Raw genomic sequence first — 10213 nt, 5'->3', positions numbered from 1 at the left:
ACACACGTAAGAAAAAAATAAATAAATAAAGTTTCAGATTCTCAGAAGGAGAAAAAAATTGGTACTAATTGCTCAACACTTATGTGCACATATAGAAGTAACATTTATGGGGGATTGAGCAGGCGGGAGGCGGAGGAGGGGATGGGTAAATTCACACCTAACAAGTGCGGTGCATGCTGTCAGTGGGATGGACATGCTTGTAGCTTTGATTCAGCAGTGTAAAGGCAATTTATGTGACCAAAGCATTTGTACCCCCATAATATTCTGAAATAAAAAAAAGGAAAAAGAAAGAAATTGTAAACTATAACTAAAAATGCAAAGATACTTTAACATTAGAAAATCTTTTAATAGTGTTCATTACATTAACAGGATAATTAGGATACAAATATTACCATCTTATTAGATGCCAAAAAGCACTTAATAAAAATTATAATCTATCCATTACAAAAAAATTCCTTGCAAGCTAATAATACAAGGGAACTTTCTTTACCTCCTAAAGAGTATCTAACAAACATCTAGAGTATATTGTGCATAACAATGAAATGTTAGAGTCATTTATTATCTTTAAGATCAGAAACAAGACAAAGATGCCTATTATCACACTATCACTGCCTTTATTATATAGAGTATTATCTAGGAAGTATATGCAAGAGAGAAAAGGTTATAAAGATTAAAGAGGAAGACACAATTATCATTATTTGTTAAAGTCATTAAAACAGTGTGATAAGTCCATAAACCAGAACGTGTATAATATCTAAACAGTATCTATCATACAATAAAAAATTATTAAAATTTCAAAGATCAAGAATAATAGACTAATGATTATGAGATAAAACAAAGAATTAGAACCAGAGATGATTCACATAATAGAATCAATAGAGACTAACTTGAAAAATAACTATGATTAATATGTTAAAGAAAATAGAAGAAAAGATGGACAAAATGAATAAAAATATATAATTTTTAAATAGAAAGTTAAATCTATAAAAATGAATCAAATGGACATTCTAGGACTGAAAAACATAGCACCTAAAATTAAGAAATTATTGGATGGCTTTAACAGCAGACTAGACAAAACAGAGGATAGGATTATTGAAATCAAAGACAAGTCCGTAGAAAAATATCCAAACTAAAGCACAAAGAGGAAAGAATCAAAAAAATTTGAAGACTGGAACCAACCATAGGAGGGATTGAGACATAGTAAAAAATTCTAACATATGTGAGTGGAGCAGTAGAATGAGGGGAGAGATATAATGTGACAAAAGCAGTATTTGAAGACACAATAGCTAAGAATTTTACAAATCTGTTGAAAGATACCAACCTATATATTCAAGAAGCAGGATCAATAATAAGAAAATGACAGTAAGGTATATAATAGTCAAACTGTGGAAAACCAAAAATACAGAAAAAATTCCAAAAGCATCCAATGGGAGTAAAAGAAGATCTATTACTTTCAGGAGAACAACAGTAAGAATTATGGGTAACTTCTCAATAGAAGCTGTGGAAGCCAGAAGACAATGGAATGGCATCTTTGAAGTGCTAAAAGAAAAAAAAGAACAACTGCCAACTTACAATTCTATATTGAGAGACAACATCCTTCATAAAACAAAAGCAAAATAGTGATGTTTCCAAACAAACAAATCTGAGAGATTTTATTACCAGCAGACTCACAGTACAGGAAACATTAAAAGTTCTTCAATCTGGAGGAAAAGAATCTCATGTAGAAGCATGGAAGTGTAAGAAGTGGACAGCCCTCAAAAAAGGTAAATATGTGAGCAAATATAAAAGACTACTATCTGTTTAATCAACAATGATAACAATGTCTTTTGGGGTTTATAAAATATATAGAAGTAAAATGTAGCAATAATATCAAAATAGGTGGAAGAGTAAGCAGAGTTAAACTGTTGTAAAGTTCTTGTATTGTAGAGGACATGGTTTAAGTATTAATTGAAGGTATTCTGTAATAAGTTAAAGATGTTTTTGTAATTTCTAAGATAACCACTACAATACTGATGCTAATAGGTGTAAATACAAAGCTAATAGAGGGAGTAAGGTAGAATAATAAAAATATTAAAATAATAATAAATAGTATGGTAATGGCACAGGGCTAACCTAATGAATTTATAGATAGCCTAAAGAATATAGAAAGAGATCTCAGCATATATTGAAAGACTACAGTGTTTACACAATGCTATTTTCAAAATCAATTTCCTGAAATGTCCATTTGCTTTTAGTTTTATCATATGGAGGTTACGCCTTCCCCCCCTCCCCCCCCCACACACATACTTCTCTTAGTTGAAGATGATTATTGGCCCCTCTTGTTCACTCTGATTTCTCTGGTCCTCAAGTTTTTGTCTTGTGATATGGTTTCTCAACCCTCTCGCATCCCATTGTTTCTCTCCTGGGCCTAGTCCATTTTGTAAGCATCTTTAAAGGGTGCTTTCCAGAAGTGGACACAATACTTCAGGGGTCATCTGATTGTTCTAAAATGGTGTAAAATTGTGACAAGTTCAAGTTCATTAGGTATTTTGAGAAGATTTTCCCTGTCAATGTACACTGAACTTAGAAATAATGGAAACCTATGTCATTTCACATTTGATTATATTCATCCTATTTGGCCTTATGAGCCCAAATTCAAGAACTCTAAATACTCTTTATTACCTTTCCTCTCATTGGATTTGTGCCACAATTCTAGCCTGAATTCATCTTGGACAGACTCTTTCATCCTGACAAATTTGCTAACCTCTACTTATAACATCCTTTAAATTTGATAAACATACCTTTCCAGAGTTCATTCTACAAAATCATGCAGCAGGATAAGCTCGAAAGTTCAGATTGTGTAGATACTCTGACAGTGAGAATTATACATTGAAAGGAGACAGCTACAGCAAGTCCTTAAAATCCATTATAGGTAAAACAAGTCCTCATCTGCCAAGGTTGCTTGGGTTTCATCCAGCTGGTGATTCACTGAAATGGAGTAGTGAGCAAAACAAAGGCACTTTGCAAGGGAAGAGGTAGCTGATGTTTTTATTTGTGGAAATGCCATTGAGGCCATCCTTGACCTCATCAAGTAATCCACCTTCTCAGTTCTTCTAGTCCCTGAATACAACAAGCCATTTCAAAGGCAGTTTTATAAGCTGTTTCTTTTTCCCTCTTGCTCTTTTTCCCTCTGGAAAATTCCTGCTCATCTTTCAAGTATCAATTCAAATATCACTTTCTCTCTGTTGTGTCCCTGACTCTCTACCCTCATTCTTAACTCCTATAATGGATAAATAATGGTTTGCTCATAGTTGCTCATAAATAATAGTTTGTTCCTCTGACCTAATATTTTGATTGATTGCAGTCAGTGATTCATGTGTATGATTCATTAGTTTGGGTACTTCTTGAGAACAAAATTTGGGTATAACTCGTCTTTGTTTCCTCAGTGGCTTGCATAGGGCTTGGCCCATGGCAGGTGCTCAATAAATGTTTATTGAATTTAAAAAGTGCCTTATGTGTACCCCTCAAGTTAAAGTCTACTGTAGAATTCTTTAGTTTTATCATTATTAAGTTGGACAGTCCTTTCCCAAAACCCACTAGAGGGACCAGAAGTGTAAATTTCAGTTGTTTGTTGAAATGTCAAAAAGCAGACAAATGTTACATCCAATTCTCCTGATGCTATGCTCTGACATGGGAACAGGATTCCCAGAGTCATTTCTAACTTTTTATAATTGAGTGATGGAAAGATTGGCCTCAAAGTATTTGTTCATGGAGTGAGGGACTCAGTATTTTCAGATAGAGAAAAATATGAAATCCTTTAGCCATTAGGTAAAGGGTTTCAAAGGGAAGATGACATGTAAGACCAGAAGGAAAAATACTTGCCTATTATATAGTACAGGAAAGAGTGGCTGACTTCAATGGGATGTGTTCACTTCTGATTATAAAATCCTCATCATGAAAGTGTGAGTGTGTATGTTTCTATTTATTGGGAGGGGTGGGAAATTGGGACGTGGGAGGGCAAAGGAAGAGGAGTCCTCAAAAAGAAGCCAATAGTAGCCAAACCTGGTACATAGAAGCTGCACCATAAATATTACTGATTGTTTGAATATATGAATTAGTGAATGAATAATGAGTGAGTGAGTGATCTGGCTGTGAGTTCAACAGAGAAATCTACTTTGGGTGATGAATAATTAAAGAATCCTAGGCTATTGGCATTAGAAGGGAAATTAAAAAGAGAGGAGAAGAATGTGAAATAAAAGTGTAAGAGTTGGCAAAGAAAAAAAAAAAGAGAAGGAGAGAAGGGTGTATTCAGTGGTTTTAGGGGAAACTTTGGATTTTAAATCTATGTTTGCAAAGTTGGCTCATTGAAATGATCTAATGTGTTGAAAATTCCATCTAACTTTACCTAGCAAAAAATCAGGAGTCTAATAAACAGCTATCTATGAGGTGTTGAGTTTAGAAAAAGAGTTTTATTCATTTAATGACAATTTTATAAGTTAGACACCTATTACTATACAAATAAGGTCATGTGTCTCCAGTCCGCACAGGTGGCTGCTATTTATGCAGGATCAACTGTTACAGCAATTTTATCTATGATACCATTGGGCACAGAACTAGAAAAACTGAGTTATTTCCTGTGGAAGGAATTCCTGCTAAGGACATGCTCAGAGTTTAGACACTACATCCACAAAGTTGCTCCACCATCTTTGTTTCATTGGATGAATCAACCAATTAGAAAATGACTCTGGTGTGGCCAGGTGCTCTGTGATGTAAGCATGAAGTATCTCTGGAAGTATGCAGCAACTCCACACACTTCTGTCCAAAGTCATAAAATTCTGAAAACCTTTCATGGACTAATTATTTAAATTTGTACTATTTTAAAAAGTAAATGTTATGCAGCATTCTGGATGAAACTTTTTAAGAGCCTGGCATACGATTTTTCAATTGAGAATAAATGTATATATAGTAAGATCTTAATGAAATGGATCCCATTTAACAACGAATTAAATTTAGGTAAAAAAGGCAAACGAGAAGGAAAAAAAGCTAGGACTAGAGAATTTACTTAAGAAAATAAATAGATTTTATGAAGCACTGATTTCCTGTAGGAAGCCCAGATTAGACTAGAAAGTGCTTTGCAATATTTAGAATCAAGACAACGAAGGCAAATCAAGATATGATTCCCAGGTAAGCGAGGGTCTTACTTATTTGCCCTGAACTAAAGACATATTACCATAGTTTCTCACCCATGCCACTTTTTCCCAAGTGCTTTGAGTGATTAATACTTACTTTTAAAAGCTTAGTGATTTGCCTGCTTCCTCTTTTTATGCCTTCTACACTCACCTCTAGGGTCCCTGAAAGCTGCCTTGCCTGCCACACCACTCCTAGCTTCGTTTCCCACCTTCTAGAATCAATATTGCATCTAGAGTAAATTTAAGAAGAGTGAACATGTAAACTCTACCTTCCCTACATACCTGGCTTTGATACCCCTCTCTTGCCTAATTGACATTTCCTTTTGCTCAAGTTATGAAGCTAAGGTCCTTGTCTTTGTTCTTGCAAAGGAATCTTGTACTCAGGACTCAATACCCTCCTTGCTTTCCATAATCCTGTTGAATCCTTGTCCCTTAATCTTATTATTGGACCTGGATACTCAGTGCTTCTTGCCTGCCTTGTCCTCCCATTAACTGACAGAGTCCCACAATGTTTCCTGTACTCACTTAGATAAATATCTTCCTGTTGCCTCCTGCCATATTTACAGGTACTGTAAACTCCAATAAGTTATGAGGAAGAGGAATCTGTACCTCAGTATTTTGAGGCAATTATTTTAGACGTTATCCTTAACTAAAGGTATTAATTAGAATCATCTGAGGAGCTTCAGGAAATACAAATAACCTGGCCTCAACCCATGTTTATGTTGAAATGTTTTCTGGATGATTCTGATGCTATTCATAGACAGAATTATAGAAGACTGTAAACTCCATTAAGGAGCTCATTCTTTGTTCTCTGTTCCTTTATCTCTTTTCCTTCCTTTCTTCCCTCCCTCCTTTCTTCCTTCCTTCCTACCTTTTCCTTTCTTCAAACTGCCATACATACAGTGCCTGCCATATCATGGGCATTCACAAACTAGCTGCTCACTGATTGATCATCAGGGAGATGGCAGATGAGTGAATAGACCAAGAATTGTAAAATTACTAAATGTGGCCCATCTTGACAGAAATGTGACTTCATTTTCTCTAACAGCAGTTTTCAAACTATTTCGTCTTAGGGCCCCTTTACATTGATAAAAATTGGGCCCCAAAGAATTTTTGTTTATGTGGGTTAATATTGATTTTTATCATACTAAAAATTAAAACTGAGAAAATTTAAAACACAAGAATACACTCCATTAGCCATCCATTAGCCATCAGAGTGATGATGTCATACCTCATCATGTAGCCCCCCAAAAATGCCATTGTACACTCATGAGGGAATAAGAGGGAAAAAGACAAATAACGTCTTAGTTTTGAAAGTAATTTTGACCCTATGGGTCCCATGAAAGGCTCTCAGGAACCCCTGGTGTCCCCTCGATTACCCTTCGAGAGCTGCTGCTCTATAATGACAAAAACTGATGGGAGAAATAATTCTTGGAAGAAGGGTAGGAAGCAAAGGGAGTGGGTCTACATCCCAAAAGCATGCAGCGAGGATAAGGTCAAAGCCAAAGCACAGGAATCAGATCTAGGATTATACCCAAAGTCAACCTGTGGGTATTGTATGATACCCCTGATAGACTGTATGAGTATGTAGGTAGAAGTTTAAAGTAATTCCGTTTGGTATCAAATATGTCTAAGTCATACCTGAGCATTTGTCTTTGTCTTGTGTATCATTTGTTTTTAAGTAGACATTCATGTTTCTATATCATGTGATTTTTAAATTAAAAGAACTTTTATGGAGAAAGCATAGAGAGGTGGCTACACTTTCAAAACTCTTCTCTGTGATGCCTAAAGAATAGCTTAGTCAGATATAGGTAGACTCCCTGGACCTGTGCCTATCACTCTCTAATTTAGATCAGTGGTTCTGAAACTTGAGTGGACATGAGAATTACCCACTTGCTCAAATTCAGAGGTTACAATTCAGAGGATTTGGGGTGGAGCCCTATGTTCCACATGCTTCTGAGCAAGTGGAAGACATTTTGAGAAATGGTGCCTTGTATTAGACAAACACGTTTACCTGGTGGCATTATCTGGATGGCTAGAGGGAGGTATAGTTTGCCTCATGGACTTCCGTCTTGCACACTGCTACTTAATCTGGGCAGAGAATAATCACATCCCTTGATGACAGAGTTTGGATTTTGATTTGAAAATACTGGTTTCCTCAAGAGAAAAATGTAGTTCTTTCTTTGGGACATTCTTTTTTTTGGATACCTCCAGCCAGTATTGAGCTGATCTGAGGGAGCTGAAGCATTGGGACATTTGGTTTTCCTTGTCAAGGTGGGAACAGTGTATGCTAACAGATGCTGTTTATTCTTCAAGAGGAAGGAGGGAGAAGAGACTGTTTATTGGCACCAAGTAACTGCTGAGGAAGGCTGGCATTTGTGTTAGAAGGGTTGAGACTACTTTAAACATTATAATTTATTTAAGTCCAATTCACTTTGTTGTGAAAGATGGTAGTAAACCCAACTCATTCTTTTTTACCCAAAGCTCCACAACAAATGCCCCCATATTTTTTTAAAAGCCCACCAAAACAGACAGGGGAGATGGCTATGTAGTTCTGGTGGGTGATGAGTTTCACAGCAGTTTGTTCTTTACTGGTGAGGAGGGAGGTTTTCTTGCTAGTCACTGTGGGATGCAGCAGACTTCCTTTGTTGACACCTACAGCCTGGGAACATTTTCATGAAAAAGAACATGATTTTGCATCTGATTCCCTTGCAGGAAGATTAGCAGATAGGAGGATTTTTTTTTTTTAAATTGCCTGTTTTTCAAATTGGAGCTCAGCAGGTCAAGGTGGCTGAGGTTTCATCTGTGACACTTGTCATTGTTTGTGAATGAGAGTGGGACATTGTAAGTGAAGGCAGCAGGAGTTAACACAAAAGCAGTTTGGGGGGCTGGGAGGCAGTGAGAAGGATAGGTAAAAGAAGCAGGGAGGTATGCGAGACAGGGAGAGAAGAGAAGGCAGGGGTGGGAGCCCAAGGACTTCTTGTTCTCACTATGGTGTTCATAACACTAGGAGACTATTGTCCACAAGGCTGTGAATTTCAAAAGCCCAGGGCATTTTTATCCACAGTCTCTTTGACTAAGAGTGAATTACCTATTGAAAAGCAGAAAAAACAATGCTCACTCTTTTGATAATGCAGATTGCAGGCCACATCCCACAGAGAGACTGTGGAGCACAGTTTGAGCCTTCTGTTTATTGCTCCATAAAGGCTTAGCAGGAATGACTTTTCCCAAAGGCTCCCTCACCCCAATCTGTGAACACACCACATGGTGGTGATCAGATTCTCTATTTCTTCCTCAATTATAAATGACATTAAAGAAGTTTTTCTTTGGTAGACAATTCTTTCTAGAAATGCCAAGAAGCAGTTTGTGGATAGTAAAGGGATGCAGGAAATTTCACCCCAAAATATGACTCCTTGGTATAAAGAGTATTTTGAATTAAAGGCCCTTAGAGATCAACAGGCATTGGAAGAGGCTTTCCCTCTATCTCCATAAAGACCAGAGGAACCCATCAAAAAGAACAATTGTCTTTCCTTCCCCTCCCTGTTATCTCATTATCTTTTGCAGGAAATAAGATGGAGAATGTAACCAGACCTGGCCCAACCATTTTCAAAATAATGTCCCATCTCTCAGGTTAATTTAATTGCCAAAGACAATCATTTACAAGTCAATCTTGTTCCCCCATCCATTCATTTTCCCAAGTATCTATTCATGCTCCCTAGTAATCATTTATTGCCCCTTAACAGAATTACCCTATCTCCCTCCTTCCCTCTAAAATGAGGCTATATAAGTATTTGGGTCTCATTGGGATATGGGCAATCACTCTGTGGTTTTCCCCGTGTGCATGGTAAAAATAAAATTTGTATAACTCTCCTCTTATTAATCTATTTTGTGAGCTGATTTTTCAGTGAACCTTCTGAGGGCAAAGGGGAAGTTTTCCCTTTACCTCAATAGTAGCATTAGAATGGGTCTCCCAGGATGTTCTTTCTGCAGTTATAGAAATGGCAAGAGGACATGAGAAAGATAATCATGGGGTCCCCCTTCACTTCTATCCTAATAGTCACGTAATAAGTCATGCCTAGCCTTGTAGCAAATTAACAGATCTTGAGGCCTTGACATTGGTCAATACCTCACTCCTAAGACCCTGTAATTAGGCACTTGGAAGGAACTGTCAATAGAAAAGAACACAAACTCTGTAAAATAATTTAAAGAGGTTTATTCTGAGCCAAATATGTGCTACCATGGTCTGGAGAGCCACACCCAGGAAGCCTTGAGCAAGTGGTCTCGCTGTGGTTTCATTATAGTTTGATTTTATACAGTTCAGGGAAACAGGAATTACACGTAAAGTCGTAAATCAATACATGGAAGGCATACATTGGTTTGGCCCCCAAAAGGCAGGACATCTTGAATTGGGCATTACACGTTATAGGTGGGTTTAAAGATTCTTTGATTTGTAATTTGTTAAAGAAACGAAGCTTTGTCTAAAGGTTTGGAATGTCTTCAGTTAAGGTAAGGAAATCTGTTAATCACAGACAAGCCACGTGACATATATCCAGATTCAAGTGATCTTTTAAGTAAATTGAGGACCTACAGGGGTGGTTTAAGCTTTGTCTTGCACAGCCTTAGGTCTGTTAATGAGTTACAAAGGATGTTTCCAAGAAGGGAGGGGGGCGTGATGAGGCATGTCTGACCTCCCTTTGCATGGCCAGCAACTCAGCTGCAGGGTATTTCTGGGGTCCCCTTGGCCAAGAGGGAATCCGTTCAGTCAGCTGGGAGGGCTTAAGATTTTATTTTAGTTCACAGAACTATGGGACCCTGTACTCAACTCAGCTGCTAACCAGCTGTCTGGCCCTAGGTAAGGCACTTTATCCTCTCTAAACCTCAGTTGTCTCATTTGTAAGATGGAGCTCTTGCCTGCCCAAGCTCATCTCACAGAATGTTTGGGGAACCACATGAGAAAATGAATGTGCCTTAACATTGTGAAGGTCTGCACTTTCTTTTAGCCGCTGGTAACCAAAGACATGGGGGGAAGGGGAATGGATGAGGCA

The sequence above is a fragment of the Propithecus coquereli genome, unplaced genomic scaffold (assembly GCF_000956105.1).
Source record: "Propithecus coquereli isolate 6110/MARCELLA unplaced genomic scaffold, Pcoq_1.0 Scaffold188, whole genome shotgun sequence".
Taxonomy (NCBI): Eukaryota; Metazoa; Chordata; class Mammalia; order Primates; family Indriidae; genus Propithecus; species Propithecus coquereli.
This window is presented reverse-complemented; position numbering follows the sequence as displayed.